Here is a 16,294-nt window from a genome sequence, read left to right as displayed (position 1 = left end):
CAAGGTACTCAACTGTCAATGATTATTGCTCCTTCAACAGCAAGCAGTGCTGCCATGTAAATACCTTCAACCAATCAGACTTAAGAGCAAAGGTCAACATTTGACGTTGCTTGAATGACAAGTGTTTTCAAAGTGAGAAGAATCAGATATTGACCTTGGCGATATTTTCCACTCCACAATGAATGCTTATGTCACTAAAGATACTTGTGTGGCAATGACTGCTTTGTCATCGTAAACCATGGCAATGCGATTATGGATGGAATCGGTAGAGTCAGCACGGAGCCAGCCAAACATCCACTTGTCTTTTGCATCACACAAGTCTATTACCCTTAAGTACACCAATAAGAGGTGCATGCAATTGAGGACAACATCAGGTTACCACATGAATCACTTCACCATGACCTGATATCCTACATTGCCAGATGGCAGTGGTGGGATTTGAACCCACGCCTCCTGAGAGACTGGAGCCTAAATCCAGCGCCTTAGACCACTCGGCCACACTACCTGCAATAGCCTCCTTTTCCTGTCTGGACCTTTTTCTTTCCTCCGCTCAGCCACACTCATGTGTGACACATGCCCTATGTTGAACATCGGACATTTCATGTTTCTTGCAGAGCCTAGAAGGCTTTTGCCAGGATGGCACAGAATGACACCTCTTGCGCTTGGCTCGTTGGTCTAGGGGTATGATTCTCGCTTAGGGTGCGAGAGGTCCCGGGTTCAAATCCCGGACGAGCCCAAAAGCAAGAGCGAATGTTTACCTTCTGAGGAACTGTGCAGGAGAAGAACCTCAGGGTGCAGGAGTAAAAACCGTGATCATGTGAGAGTTCAAATACTGGAAAAGCCCAAAGAGGTCAAAGTCAAGGTCAAGGACTGTCCTACCAAGGAGGTTAAAGTCAAGGTCAAGGACTGCCCTACCAAGGAAGGATCCTACAGAGTCAATGCAGGAGTCCTTCCTAGCATTGAACAGGCTAACAAGTGCCCCAGATGTACATCATTTCCCTCAGCAGACTCAGGGGTTTCAGGGTACCATGGTAATTCTGGGCTCTCTAATGTTGTTGTACTTTTTGAATAAATGTAAGCAGTATTTCTAGAGTGGTGCTTTGACCTGCAGGATATTCTGAAATGTTTTCTGTGATGGTTGTCGACACCATTTCTCCGAAAAATACACCAATTGAAACCAAAAGAATGAGAGCAATTATTATGTCATTATCATGTGAATGGAAGAGGGGGTAGGGGGTGGACACTTAGCGCCCCATCTCTGCCCTCACTTCCAGCAAGTTGTGCGCAAACAATTGTGGGTGTGTTATACACATTCGTCCTTGACGTTTCTAAAAGAAGGACTCAGTCCTCGGTAGATTTGGAAGGATCCTTAACATTGGAACAGTCTTTCGGCGGTATTTGATGACGTAGCATCCTTGAAATTCAGTCATTCAAGGATCGTCCTTCGACTTTGAGAAACACCCCAAGAGTGGGGCAGTGGTTACTGTTTGATGAGTGAGAAAGAGTGCATTGGAAGAACTGTGCACTTTACAATGAAGCCATTAGCATTACGTAGCACAAAATGACCAGGTTCAACTCTCTCAGTGAAAACATGGATGTAGAGGAGAAAGTCACACTTGTCATCCAAGCAATTTGGGATTAGCAGAGGATGATTTGATCCATCGACCTCTGGGTTATGGGCCCAGCACGCTCGCTGCGCCACTCTGCTCAATATGCCAAGGTCAGCAGTTTAAAACTCTGTGGCCCAATATTGTGGGCACCTTTGGGATCTTGAGGAACCAAGATTTCGGCAGCAACGGATGCTTAGTCATCTGACATCAGGGCAATGACAGCACGGAAGGAAAGTAAAGAGACATCCTCTTGATCCAAAGTTTACACAGCTAGCAGAGGTGGTTTCCATGGACCGACATCTGGTTTATGAGCCTCGCCGCTAGGTTCAATTTTGTGTGAATCTTTGGGAACCCGTACAACCAAGATTAGCCAGCGTACAGGCTGAAATGTTAAGCATTTGGTGGACCTTGCGGTGATGCTTTTTCTCGTGATTTTCCCAACTCCATCCAGTAATCTTGGAACGTGTCCACATGAGACACCTGTGGCAATGAAACCTCAGTCATTTGATGACATGGCAAATTGAGTGTGGGTGGAAAGGATAGAAGCATCCTCCCACTTGGCCCCTCTACCTCATTTTTTTTCAGTATCGCTCCGCTCTGCTCAGTGGCGCTTCACAAACTCTAGTCAAGGTACTCAACTGTCAATGATTATTGCTCCTTCAACAGCAAGCAGTGCTGCCATGTAAATACCTTCAACCAATCAGACTTAAGAGCAAAGGTCAACATTTGACGTTGCTTGAATGACAAGTGTTTTCAAAGTGAGAAGAATCAGATATTGACCTTGGCGATATTTTCCACTCCACAATGAATGCTTATGTCACTAAAGATACTTGTGTGGCAATGACTGCTTTGTCATCGTAAACCATGGCAATGCGAATATGGATGGAATCGGTAGAGTCAGCACGGAGCCAGCCAAACATCCACTTGTCTTTGCTTCACACAAGTCTATTACCCTTAAGTACACCAATAAGAGGTGCATGCAATTGAGGACAACATCAGGTTACCACATGAATCACTTCACCATGACCTGATATCCTACATTGCCAGATGGCAGTGGTGGGATTTGAACCCACGCTTCCTGAGAGACTGGAGCCTAAATCCAGCGCCTTAGACCACTCGGCCACACTACCTGCAATAGCCTCCTTTTCCTGTCTGGACCTTTTTCTTTCCTCCGCTCAGCCACACTCATGTGTGACACATGCCCTATGTTGAACATTGGACATTTCATGTTTCTTGCAGAGCGTAGAAGGCTTTTGCCAGGATGGCACAGAATGACACCTCTTGCGCTTGGGGAGTATGATTCTCGCTTAGGGTGCGAGAGGTCCCGAGTTCAAATCCCGGACGAGCCCAAAAGCAAGAGCGAATATTTACTTTCTGAGGAACTGTGCAGGAGAAGAACCGTGGGGTGCAGGAATAAAAACCGTGAACATGTGAGAGTTCAAATAGTGGAAAAGCCCAAGGAGGTCAAAGTCAAGGTCAAGGATTGTCCTACCAAGGAGGTTAAAGTCAAGGTCAAGGACTGCCCTACCAAGGAAGGATCCTACAGAGTCAATGCAGGAGTCCTTCCTAGCATTGGAACAGGCTAACAAGTGCCCCCAGATGTACATCATTTCCCTCAGCAGACTCAGGGGGTTTCAGGGTACCATGGTAATTCTGGGCTCTCTAATGTTGTTGTACTTTTTGAATAAATGTAAGCAGTATTTCTAGAGTGGTGCTTTGACCTGCAGGATATTCTGAAATGTTTTCTGTGATGGTTGTCGACACCATTTCTCCAAAAAATACACCAATTGAAACCAAAAGAATGAGAGCAATTATTATGTCATTATCATGTGAATGGAAGAGGGGGTAGGGGGTGGACACTTAGCGCCCCATCTCTGCCCTCACTTCCAGCAAGTTGTGCGCAAACAATTGTGGGTGTTTTATACACATGCGTCCTTGACGTTTCTCTAAAAGAAGGACTCAGTCCTCGGTAGATTTGGAAGGATCCTTAACATTGGAACAGTCCTTCGGCGGTATTTGATGACGTAGCATCCTTGAAATTCAGTCATTCAAGGATCGTCCTTCGACTTGGAGAAACACCCCAAGAGTGGGGCAGTGGTTACTGTTTGATGAGTGAGAAAGAGTGCATTGGAAGAACTGTGCACTTTACAATGAAGCCATTAGCATTACGTAGCAAAAATGACCAGGTTCAACTCTCTCAGTGAAAACATGGATGTAGAGGAGAAAGTCACACTTGTCATCCAAGCAATTTGGGATTAGCAGAGGATGGTTTCGATCCATCGACCTCTGGGTTATGGGCCCAGCACGCTTCCGCTGCGCCACTCTGCTCAATATGCCAAGGTCAGCAGTTTAAAACTCTGTGGCCCAATATTGTGGGCACCTTTGGGATCTTGAGGGAACCAAGATTTCGGCAGCAACGGATGCTTAGTCATCTGACATCAGGGCAATGACAGCACGGAAGGAAAGTAAAGAGACATCCTCTTGATCCAAAGTTTACACAGCTAGCAGAGGGTGGTTTCCATGGACCGACATCTGGTTTATGAGCCTCGCCCGCTAGGTTCAATTTTGTGTGAATCTTTGGGAACCTGTGCCAACCAAGATTAGCCAGCGTACAGACTGAAATGTTAAGCATTTGGTGGACCTTGCGGTGATGCTTTTTCTCGTGATTTTCCCAACTCCATCCAGTAATCTTGGAACGTGTCCACATGAGACACCTGTGGCAATGAAACCTCAGTCATTTGATGACATGGCAAATTGAGTGTGGGTGGAAAGGATAGAAGCATCCTCCCACTTGGCCCCTCTACCTCATTTTTTTTCAGTATCGCTCCGCTCTGCTCAGTGGCGCTTCACAAACTCTAGTCAAGGTACTCAACTGTCAATGATTATTGCTCCTTCAACAGCAAGCAGTGCTGTAAATACCTTCAACCAATCAGACTTAAGAGCAAAGGTCAACATTTGACGTTGCTTGAATGACAAGTGTTTTCAAAGTGAGAAGAATCAGATATTGACCTTGGCGATATTTTCCACTCCACAATGAATGCTTATGTCACTAAAGATACTTGTGTGGCAATGACTGCTTTGTCATCGTAAACCATGGCAATGCGAATATGGATGGAATCGGTAGAGTCAGCACGGAGCCAGCCAAACATCCACTTGTCTTTGCTTCACACAAGTCTATTACCCTTAAGTACACCAATAAGAGGTGCATGCAATTGAGGACAACATCAGGTTACCACATGAATCACTTCACCATGACCTGATATCCTACATTGCCAGATGGCAGTGGTGGGATTTGAACCCACGCCTCCTGAGAGACTGGAGCCTAAATCCAGCGCCTTAGACCACTCGGCCACACTACCTGCAATAGCCTCCTTTTCCTGTCTGGACCTTTTCTTTCCTCCGCTCAGCCACACTCATGTGTGACACATGCCCTATGTTGAACATTGGACATTTCATGTTTCTTGCAGAGCCTAGAAGGCTTTTGCCAGGATGGCACAGAATGACACCTCTTGCGCTTGGCTTGTTGGTCTAGGGGTATGATTCTCGCTTAGGGTGCGAGAGGTCCCGGGTTCAAATCCCGGACGAGCCCAAAAGCAAGAGCGAATGTTTACTTTATGAGGAACTGTGCAGGAGAAGAACCTCAGGGTGCAGGAGTAAAAACCGTGATCATGTGAGAGTTCAAATACTGGAAAAGCCCAAGGAGGTCAAAGTCAAGGTCAAGGACTGTCCTACCAAGGAGGTTAAAGTCAAGGTCAAGGACTGCCCTACCAAGGAAGGATCCTACAGAGTCAATGCAGGAGTCCTTCCTAGCATTGGAACAGGCTAACAAGTGCCCCCAGATGTACATCATTTCCCTCAGCAGACTCAGGGGGTTTCAGGGTACCATGGTAATTCTGGGCTCTCTAATGTTGTTGTACTTTTTGAATAAATGTAAGCAGTATTTCTAGAGTGGTGCTTTGACCTGCAGGATATTCTGAAATGTTTTCTGTGATGGTTGTCGACACCATTTCTCCGAAAAATACACCAATTGAAACCAAAAGAATGAGAGCAATTATTATGTCATTATCATGTGAATGGAAGAGGGGGTAGGGGGTGGACACTTAGCGCCCCATCTCTGCCCTCACTTCCAGCAAGTTGTGCGCAAACAATTGTGGGTGTTTTATACACATGCGTCCTTGACGTTTCTCTAAAAGAAGGACTCAGTCCTCGGTAGATTTGGAAGGATCCTTAACATTGGAACAGTCCTTGGCGGTATTTGATGACGTAGCATCCTTGAAATTCAGTCATTCAAGGATCGTCCTTCGACTTGGAGAAACACAAAAAAAGTGTTATTTATATATATGTATTTTGAAGGCTACTGAAAACCTCCATATAAAAGCTGACAACCTGTCACTTTTTATTTATCTTGCATCAACTTACAGTCGTAATATATACAATAAATATCATATTTACCAGTACAGTATTCTCCAAATGTATGCTCTGATGTTTTTATTTTATTGGAAATTTACACTTTCCAGCCCATTAAACATATTTATTTACAGTCTAATATAATTGTACACAGACCTTTTCTATTTATGTTGGCCCTGTTCAAAGGCCTTACCCTGTCATGTTTTCACAGTGATGCTGTAAAATGAAAGAGCCTTTAAACAATTTAAGGAACACATGTACACATAAATAACACAGCAATCAAAGCAAAGGAGGCCTTTTGCTACACATTGTAAGACCTTATCGTTCTCATTATGAAAAGGATATTGGTTTTGTACTACATACAGTGTTGTTGTGGCGTCCATTCAAAATAAAATACAACTTCTTTTGTCTGAGCCACAAAAACAGTAATGAGACAAATAATGACTGAAAACCTGAAACACATCAGAGTGAACCAGTATAAATGATCAGACTATAAAACGGACGTGCATAAACTTAAAGATTACTTTTTGTGTCATCTTAAAATACACACAAACAAATTTGTCATGGCATTTCCATTTTTATCCATGAGTCAGGGGTAATTTTGTCAAACAGATTCTCACTTCTTTTGAAAATGAGTCATACCTCTGTAGACAAACAACACATTTACTGTATTAAATCCCCTTATTATGTCCTCACAGTTGAATGTTATTTGGTTAAGAGAAGATAAAGTCTAGGATCCACTGAGAAATTGCCACATTTGCTCAAAACAAAAGCTTTCAAGCCATTACCAATCTAAAAGTGATATTTTCCTTAAAACAAAAGTGAAACAGGGTGAGATACTATAATATAAATCCCAAGGAAGACTATGATGAAGCTTGAAATAAAGAGTAATATTTTCATTCTGAGTACTTACTTCACCACTGAACACGATGTTAACTATGAAACAAGAATCCCTTATAGCAGAATTAAAAAATTCACCCATCTCTTACCACAAATGAGACAAGAATTATCTAGCTAGCTACCTCACGTTCCCTCCGCCTCACTCAGCACCACTGTGGACTGCTTCGCAAGGAGGAGAGCATACAGGAGCTCAAGAAATAGACCGTCGGTTCGGCAGCTGTAGTGGCTCAAATTTGCCCAGCACAACCCCACCATCACTGGATGTCACAGTGAGCTGGTGGCCAGCAGCAGCATGGGGTGTAACCTGTGTAACAGTAGCAACATAAAGTTTGCTGATCTGGTGGGGGTGTCAGGGCTGGAACCCTGAACCTGGAGTTTGAGCTGGCTGGATTCAGGTTGCTGCAAAAACTGACTCTGGATCAGTCTTTGGAGCTGCTGTCTGCGCTCCTCCTTGTGAAATGGTCTGTAGCAACAGGGAGTGAGGTGGAGACACATTGTGATTGGAGGCGTTAGCTAGCATTAGCTACATAAATGTGAATTTAAAGCCACAGCCATGAGCCTTTATCTCCCTTTAGCTCCAGTTAGGAGAAGGATAAACTGTTAGCAAGGTTTTCTTTCCATCTCTGAAATTCTTTGACAATATTGAGACATGTTTTTATCGTGTTCATTACCACACCCTGTTTTAGTTTCTCTTTTTGATGAGTCTATCTTCCTTTTTCATTTGCTTTGCTGTGTAGGCAGTTGTTGCCAGTAGCAACTCTTTATGCAGGATTCTCTGCCATTGAATCAGGCTTTCACTGAAGGGACATGCACGCACATCTGCATTTGTCAAACAGCCAGTGGGAGCACCCTCTCTCTTGAACGACCTGTGATTTTCTCCTGTCAAGGCCTAGATTTTGTAAAGCCTGAAAACAGAGCCAAGAGGAGTCTAGTTTTCTTTCAGTGCACAATAGGCTTAAAGATTATCATGGAATTTTTGACCAGTGATGCTAAGAATAACCTGCCGACCCCAGCTTTAATGCTAAATTAAAATTCAATATTTATACATTAATAATCCCATTAAAACTCCATTAAAAACACCTTAATGTCATCAGTGCTATTGGGATAATAAATATGGTATAAAAAATAAATTAATGTGGCAGAAGACAAATTTTTTTCTTGTTTGCTTCAAACTCTTGCATGATCTTACCTTGCATTGCAGTATTTCCTACAGTAACTTTCGTTTAATCCTGTAACCAGTTCAGATGACACAGTTCCCTGTGGATGGGAGGGATGTGAACTCACCACCAGATGCATTAAATTCTCCTGAGGATTAGGAACCAATATACCATCATCATATCCAATATCCTGCCTGGATGCTCACACCCAACAGACATGTCAGGTCCTAGTGTGCTCTCTCTCTCTGTCTCACTCTCTCTCTCTCTGTCTCACTCTCTCTCTCTCTCACACACACACACACACACACACACAGAGTTATCCGCTCTCTTGCACATAGACATTTTTACTAACATAGCCACCTTTAGCCTGAAGCATTTCAGAATGTTTAAGTGAGTTTGACTGTAAATGATCCCGCTCAATAAGCATTCTATTTTGAAGGATGGCCTCAAACACACTGCAACATGTTGCAATATTTATCAAGCATTACCTACAACCACATGTTTAATTCATCCATCAATACAATCGCTCGAAAGCAATGTTTGTCTTGTATATTTATAACCACCACCAATGTATTCACTCACCCAAATTTAGAATGCTTAACGTTCTCTCCTTTGCCAGGAGCGCATGGTTCATGGTAGTTGGAAATTACATGCACATAAACCATGAAACTTTAATGGACACTCACATACAAATGAACACACCTGTACCCTGAAGCTTAATTGAATCCATTCCATGACTCCTCATCTGTGCGCTTTGGCAGCGTGTTGTCAAAAAACATTAATCTATATGGGTAGACAGCCAAGCCTCTTTAATAGAATTGTGCAGGCGATGACTTGAAACAGAGGCCTCTCACGTACTCTCTAAATTGACACAAAGACAGTCAAAACATCATGTTAATGTAAAAGAGCTGACAGGCACAATAACATAGCTAGACCTGACCGGAATGTGCTGCTTTGTATAATAAAACAAGTTAAAAAGAAAGAAAGACACCAAAGACAGAAATCTAGTGATGAAGTTAAACAGAGAGGAACAGTTTAGAAATCGAATTTTACACATTTATCATGATTCTAAAAGTGCGGAAAAAGATCCCTAAATTAACTGACAGCGGACAACTTAAATCAGATTGACAGTTACTTTCTGGAAAATCCAAATTCCTATTTATAGCCTATTTTCTTTACCTAATGGAAAACCTTAAAATTGTGGGATATTGTCAGTCTTTATTGGGTTGCCAAAGTCAACTCCACAAACTCACAAACATCCAACACATGGATACACAGTTCATTTCTTTGATCTAATGGCACATTTTTTCTACACAAGCAAAGAGTACTATAGTTATAAATTCAATGGCCTGTCCATGAGCCCCCATAGGGTTTATTTGATGAGTTTTTTCAGACAAAAAAACAAACAAATAAAAAGTTGTTACACAGTTGTGATGCATAATTTTAATCCCCAGATCAATATTATCCAGACAGAAACACTGCTGACACAGGTCTCACACTCCAAAGGCCTAGATAATAAATCCAGCAAATGTGTAGTCCAAACACATTATTACATCCTTAAATATCCACAAACTGCCATTGCATCATTTCAAACGTTCATATTTCTCCACATATTACCCATAATTTGTCTGTTCTGTATGTAAACAGCTGACTGCTCATATATCAAAATGGAGGGTAACTCCTGACCTTTTCATTGACACCTAACTTGAGGCAATAGGAGCTTCATATGCTGTTGCTATGGCCTCAAAAAGCCAACAAGGGCCTTTGTAGAAATAGTGTGAATTTAAGTTTAAGTTTAGTTTAAATTTAAGTTTATTTACTTTATTAATCCCCCTGAGAGGAAATTCAATGTTTTCACTCTTGCTTGTCAATTACACACAGGTCTGAAAGACACACACACATGCACAAACAGGACCTATACATGCACAAAGTGGAGAGATGTCAGAGTGAGGGGGCTGCCCTTGGTGGGGTGCCCCGAGTGATTGAGGGGTTCGGTGCCTTGCTCAAGGGCACCTCGGCAGTGCCCAGGAGGCACCTCTCCAGCCACCAGTCCACGCTCCATATTTGGGGACGGGGACTCGAACAGGCGACCCTCCGGTTCCCAACCCAAGTCCCTATGGACTGAGCTACTGCCCCAATTTCTCACACTTCCTGCTTTATAGCCAATCTATAGACAGTGATTCGCCCAATAGCTTATGGATCTTGTAGTCATTTTTCACTCAGCACCTGGACAAAACCTTAGAAAATAAGTTAAATGTTTATTTTCTTTGATACTGTTATCTACTTTGAATTTTAACTTAGTGAGGCTTCATGATATGGTCCCATTGTGTATTCCAGCAAATACTTCCCATCTTCTAGTCACATGCAGCATCTTTTGTCGAGAAAAATATTCAAGCAAAGATTAAAAAAAACAACAACATAAACTTATTTAACTCAATGGCAGAAGCACTTAGAGTGCTGTTAGGGGAAAAACCTTTCAAATGAGACCATGCATGTACATATAATTAAAATGGAACAAGAACAGCTTTAAGTTTACTTTGGTTATGCCTTGGACATAAGGTGATTGTTTTCAGGATGCTTTAAAAGTGCACTACATATATTCAGTTCACTTTACTCATACTCATTATATTATTTTAAAAAAATAAGTCCATAAAATTGCTGGATTTGTATATTTAGATAATTTTTTAGAATTAATTAATTTCTCAACTTTTTTTTCCATGAAATATTTATTCATTAGCCACATATGTATGGGCCTCTTTATTCTATTTCTTTTGTTATTTTTGATTTTTATTGTTTTTATTATTTGACTTTTGTTATTCTTATTAATTCTTATTTGTGTGTGTAAGTTGATCATTTTGTAATAGTTTGCACCTGTAAAAGTCAAAACTTGCAATGCCAGACCTCTTGTTCACCTATAAGATTGTGCTGCTGTGCAGGTGATCCACACAGTCCACAACAATTATTGTGTAGATACGTATTTGCACAAGTTGCTCTTTTGGTGGGGAAGGTGTTGCATTGCTCTCTATTACTGTAGTGAGTGCTGTAGACTGAAGTACAAGCACACAGGAAGGCCACTGCAACAGAAGAAAGCAGGAAAACTTTTACAGTGACTATTTCAGTATTGTACAGTATGGGAGCTGTTTTCTACCTGACGCCTTCTTCTTCTTCTTCTGGTCTTTATAATTATGCCAGGTATCTGTATCTGATATGTGTTCCTTTTGGAAGTAATTGGGTCTGCTCTCATAGACCAACTAGCTGTAGCACAACTTGAGCCAGAATCACATTTTTGCCATATTATAATTTTTATTTTTTTCCTGGCAGAACTGTCTATGAAAGCGCAGTGAGGGAGGCAGGAGTAAATGGGAACAAAGACAAAGCGATAGCAGTGATGGAAGGAGAGGTGGTAAAGGTTGAGGGAATGACTAAGGGAGAACGCAGATAGAGGGAAAGAGAGGGATGAGCAGAGGGGAGATTACGTCGCAGGGGGTTCAACTTTCTGTCACCTCAAATGGAGATAAATGATTAGCCCCGATGGGTGAAAATGAATGGATGGATGGAAAGAGAGACAGAGAGAGGGGGAGTGAGTGCAGGAGATAACTAAATGGATGGGCAGGGGTTAAATGAATGATGGAAGTGAAGTAAAGAGGCAGGCAGTGAGGGATGGGAAGGTAGCAGAGAGGAATAAGATGACTTGGTCTGCATGCAAATGAGGCAGGTGTCATATATGTATACTACGGCAGGATGTGAGTAGGTGCCAGTGTAGCAAAGGGCATTCAGGGATGTGTTAAGTATACTCACCTTTTTCTCTGGGGCATAATGGAAAAGCATGGATGAGTAAGCCTCTGCCAATGATCTGCTCAGGGTTTGTGGTTATCTATGTGCTGTAGCACCAGATCCTAACCACTACCTAAGCACCCCTGTCAAGGTCTCTGCATCGTCAGACCCACAATGTACAGTTTAAAGAAAAAAAAAGTATCAAAGTTAATGCATCACAATCAGAGACACTGTCTTTTCCATTCCACATTATCTTCTTCCTTGTCAAAACCTGGTGCCTACATTACCCACAATGCAATTCAACCATTGACAGTTTGGTTGAAGGTTTGGTAGTGTTATACTAATGAAGACACAAGCTGCTAGCCCTGTACAGAGATGAGGAGTGCGCACTGAGGTCTGGTATCTGTACATTGCATTGTGGGACTATAATCAAATCAGTTGATGTCAAACGGTCTTAGAACCTCTGCTAGGGTTCTTGATATCTTGGCACAGACATTTCCAGTCACCCCTCTGTCTGTTCCACTACATTTGTGCTAAATTTATGCTCATAGTCTATTCCGCAAGTGTTGGTGGTGCTTTTTGTGGTTGGTATTAGACAGTGGTGGTGTGTGGCTGCAAGACACTTTAAGGATTTGGAAACCAACTCTCCAGCCTGTAAACTTGCCTCCTGTTGACTTCTCCTAGCTGGTCAGGTAGAGGTTTCAAATGTTATCATCAGTAAGCATAAAGGAAAAGATGGAGGAGATGGCACCTGCTGAGCTATCATCCTGCATCAGTCTTCAACAGGAACTGTAATATCCTTTGCTTCACCAAAACTTGACTAAATACTGGAATACTGGACAGCATCATTCAGCCAGGTGACTCCTTTTCTATATGCTGATCTGATCAGAGGACTCTGGCAGGAGAAGGGGAGGAGGGACTGGTGTGACAGTGGGAGTGTGAGGTGCTGTCCTGTTCCTGCTCGACCATAAGGGGTAAAAACATTCCGGATCACTGCTATACACCATTCAAAGGTGGCTGTGGTATAGAGTTGCTTCCCATGTTCGGGAGGAGCAACAATTTGGCAATCTTGCTGAGGTCAAGATATGTGAACAAACTACGTTGCATGCCCCCAGTGACGTGGGAGAAGGAGCTAATCAGAGCAGAGAGGACACCACCATCAACATCACAAATGACATCAATGAAGATGTCATCACATTTCCCTGGAGTTGTACCGTGTATGATTGATTGATTGATTCTGATATACCTGTCTGTCTCTTGTCTTGCATGTCTTGCCTTCAATATATTTTAGAGAACTCTTTTTCCCTTTTTACAGGTTATGTCAAATAAAGGTCACATAACTTCACTTATATCACCTTTTGTGTGTGCCATTTTGTATTCCCATACATCTCAGGGTGAAGTGCTTCTTAGTGGCTATAGAGGAGAGCTGTGGCAGATCTATCAAGTGCACTTGGAACAATTTCAGCATAAAAAATACCACAAACTTGTTGCCTTACTGTTATAACTTTTTCAGCAAGCCATAAAAATGACAACACCGTACTACATTGAGAAAGACATCAAAAGTTAAGAATTCCTGGAAAAAACAGAACACAATTTATATTGCTTGTTTTGCTGCAGTTGGCAGCTGGTCCTTGAGATGTTTAACATGAAGCCACTGATGATTAATTCATCTAAAATCCCCTCGGATCGGTATTGTCTGAACACGCCTCATAACCCCAATTCAGACTGCGGGTGGCCTTGTCAGTGTGTTGAAGTCATTTCATTCAAGTTCCAATCACGTCGTTGGTGACGCCATCGCGAGACAAAAGAGTGAAGTCTTTCCTGAGAAGAATAAACAATTTGATCTCATTGTCTTGAAAAGATTGTCTCATCTGATGTTCCCTCATAGTCAAGTCTTAGATTAAAACCTGAAGGCCGTTATGGAATACAAATGCTCTCGTCATTTCTTTCAGGTTATTATGCCAAGTCAGGAGCTGATCCCAAACAAGTCAGAGATTTACGCTCATTGATGCATCCAGGCTGCTGTGACAGGTTCGGCTTTTGTCATCACTGTTACCAAAGACTCCTTTGTACAATTTTACTTCTACAAACATAGCTGCAAATTTGCGATAATTCAAACAGATTCTCCCTGGTTAAATGACCAATAGCAACAATCACTGTATGTAAACAGATTAAAAAGCTGATTTTTAAAAAAAGAAATGTTTTGTTTCACTCACACCTTCCCAATAAAGAAAGCCTAAGTGAAACAGAAAGGTCCAGCTTCTGTTCAAAAAAGCAAAACTAACAATGACATTTAAAAAAAATAACAACAACAACAAAAAAAAAAAACAGCCGTGAAACATAACATTTGTCAACAATATGTCTTAGGGTTAGCGCCACATCTGGATAAGTCAAACATTACAAACTTGACATAGAGGTCACTTGAGCAGCTGCAGCTTCAGACACGTCTGTAGTGACGGCAGGGCAGGGACGGCTGAATAGACGGCAATGATTCCAGCTAGAAAGTTAAAAAGATGACATTAAAAGAGAATATTGGTGGAAATCATGGCCAATTAAAGGAAAAACCAAACCAATGTTGTCTCCGATAAATGCCAAGAGCGGTGCTTTGACTTTGCTAATCTCAGCATGGCCATCGGTCAATGTTGGGCCGTTGGTGAATGTCTGTCGCCTTAGTCACCCTGGTGTGTCCTGCGCTGTTGGCCTTGAGATCAAAACAAACTTGATACAAAAGATAAAATTATTTTTTTCTTCAAACATTGAGCTCTTTAGCGGAAACATTTAGTGATGGTTTGTTATTGTTCATTGGCGCACGGAAAATATGCTTTGTACTTTTAGCATCAGATCATGTTGGTTATGTGTTAACTGGCTAATAAGCATCAACACAGTCCTGCGGTTTACCGTAATGAATGACGGATACAGACAACCACCCCCTGCTGTTGTAGCAACATTTATTCCTCAAACACATGTGCAGAAGGTGTGTGCTGGATGGCCAACAGCAGTAGCCTTTGTGGTTTGTGCATGTGCAACTTTTTGGCCAGGACACAGGCCATGTGAGGCAAAAAAACAGTCCACTTTCATTGCTGCTAGTTTTTGATGTTGGTTTGTTGTGTTTGAGTCTTAACATGCTCATCATGGCAATGTTAAAGGGGAACTCCACCAATTGTACACCTTAAAGTCTGTTTTCGAGTGTTGCACGTGTAAAAAAAAAAAAAAAAAGATGTCTACAGAGGGAGCTACGTGAAATTTCTTCAAGTGTTGCCATTTGAGTTTTTGTCAGTTGGGGCTCAAGACTACAAGTTTGAGAATGAAAATATCTCTTGAGTGTGGGGTTACAAAGAACTGAGCTCACCAGACCTCTTTAGTCCGCTCCTCATCTCTGCTTGAGGGTAGAGGCTTGAGGCTACTTTTGCTGCTCCTAGCATAATCTCTATTAACAGATATTTACATATGTATGCGGAATATATGCAGGCAATGAGATACAATTTTGATATTGGAAGTGTTCTGGTTTCAGTTTGTAGTCCAGGTAGTATTAACCAAACACACTGAGCGGTAGTCCATGTGGAAAAGTGGAATTCATTGACCGAAATGAAATCTCAAAACCCATCAGCTATCATCTGATGTTGATTTAGTTTAATGTTAGCTTTGTTGTAATATATCTGCATTCATATTCAGATATCCGTTTATAGAGATTAGGAAGAGGAAGTCTTGGCCCTGATGTCTGCTGGGTACTCGAAATATTGGCAACTGCCCCAAAGGTTTATCACTGTCGGACTGATAATGGCTGTGGCTTAGAAGGCAGAGTGGGTCGTGTTCGATCCCTGGTTTCTCCAGTCCACATGTCAAAGTATCCTTGGGCACGATCCTGAACCCCAAATTGCTCCAGATGACTGTTCCATCCGTTTGTGAGTGCGTGTGAATGGTTTCTAAGTAGCAGGTGGCACCTTATATGGTAACCTCTGCCACCAGTCTGTGAATGTGTGTGTGTGTGTGTGTGTGTGTGTGTGTGTGTGTGTGTGTGTGTGTGTGTATGAGGGGTCAAACGTTTTACCCAACCACATTACAATGCGTCACTTGTGCCTGCTTAGGACACATCAGATCTAATCAAACCGCGTGAGCGCACGCCTACATTTTACATAGGGTTACTATCGAGACACGAGTGTTACACACACGCCTGCTACATGACGCGCAGGCGTTGTGCGCTCCACTCACACGACGCGCTCACACATCTTACCAGTACGCATGCACAGCGCGTTACAAACGCTACACATACACTACACCTGCTTGTCTACGCACGCACGTCCGATTAGCAGAGTTAGCATAGCGATGCTACGTGTCACACGTCCGTAACACGACGCGCTGTTGCTTCAAGAGTTGACGCTTTTGACCCCTGTGATTACATGACGTGTCTACGCACGCATGTCTAATAACCACACGTCTAGGCGTGTG

At 42.4% G+C, this 16,294-nt stretch overlaps 5 non-coding genes across 5 annotated transcripts; 2 read left to right on the top strand and 3 right to left on the bottom strand.

The window, feature by feature from the left end:
* Positions 1 to 423: 423 nt before the first annotated feature.
* trnal-uag (transfer RNA leucine (anticodon UAG)) lies at positions 424 to 505 on the bottom strand. The gene has a single exon. It is a non-coding gene; the product is annotated as a tRNA-Leu (tRNA).
* Positions 506 to 664: 159 nt separating this feature from the next.
* Positions 665 to 736, top strand: trnap-agg (transfer RNA proline (anticodon AGG)). The gene has a single exon. It is a non-coding gene; the product is annotated as a tRNA-Pro (tRNA).
* A 1,922-nt stretch (positions 737 to 2,658) lies between these two features.
* trnal-uag (transfer RNA leucine (anticodon UAG)) lies at positions 2,659 to 2,740 on the bottom strand. Its single transcript has one exon. It is a non-coding gene; the product is annotated as a tRNA-Leu (tRNA).
* A 2,147-nt stretch (positions 2,741 to 4,887) lies between these two features.
* Positions 4,888 to 4,969, bottom strand: trnal-uag (transfer RNA leucine (anticodon UAG)). Its single transcript has one exon. It is a non-coding gene; the product is annotated as a tRNA-Leu (tRNA).
* Positions 4,970 to 5,127: 158 nt separating this feature from the next.
* trnap-agg (transfer RNA proline (anticodon AGG)) lies at positions 5,128 to 5,199 on the top strand. The gene has a single exon. It is a non-coding gene; the product is annotated as a tRNA-Pro (tRNA).
* Positions 5,200 to 16,294: the final 11,095 nt, after the last annotated feature.

The sequence above is a fragment of the Epinephelus fuscoguttatus genome, linkage group LG9, assembly GCF_011397635.1.
Source record: "Epinephelus fuscoguttatus linkage group LG9, E.fuscoguttatus.final_Chr_v1".
NCBI classification, from domain to species: domain Eukaryota; kingdom Metazoa; phylum Chordata; class Actinopteri; order Perciformes; family Serranidae; genus Epinephelus; species Epinephelus fuscoguttatus.
The sequence above is the reverse complement of the archived record's forward strand: the minus strand, read 5'-3'. Positions and strand labels throughout refer to the sequence as shown.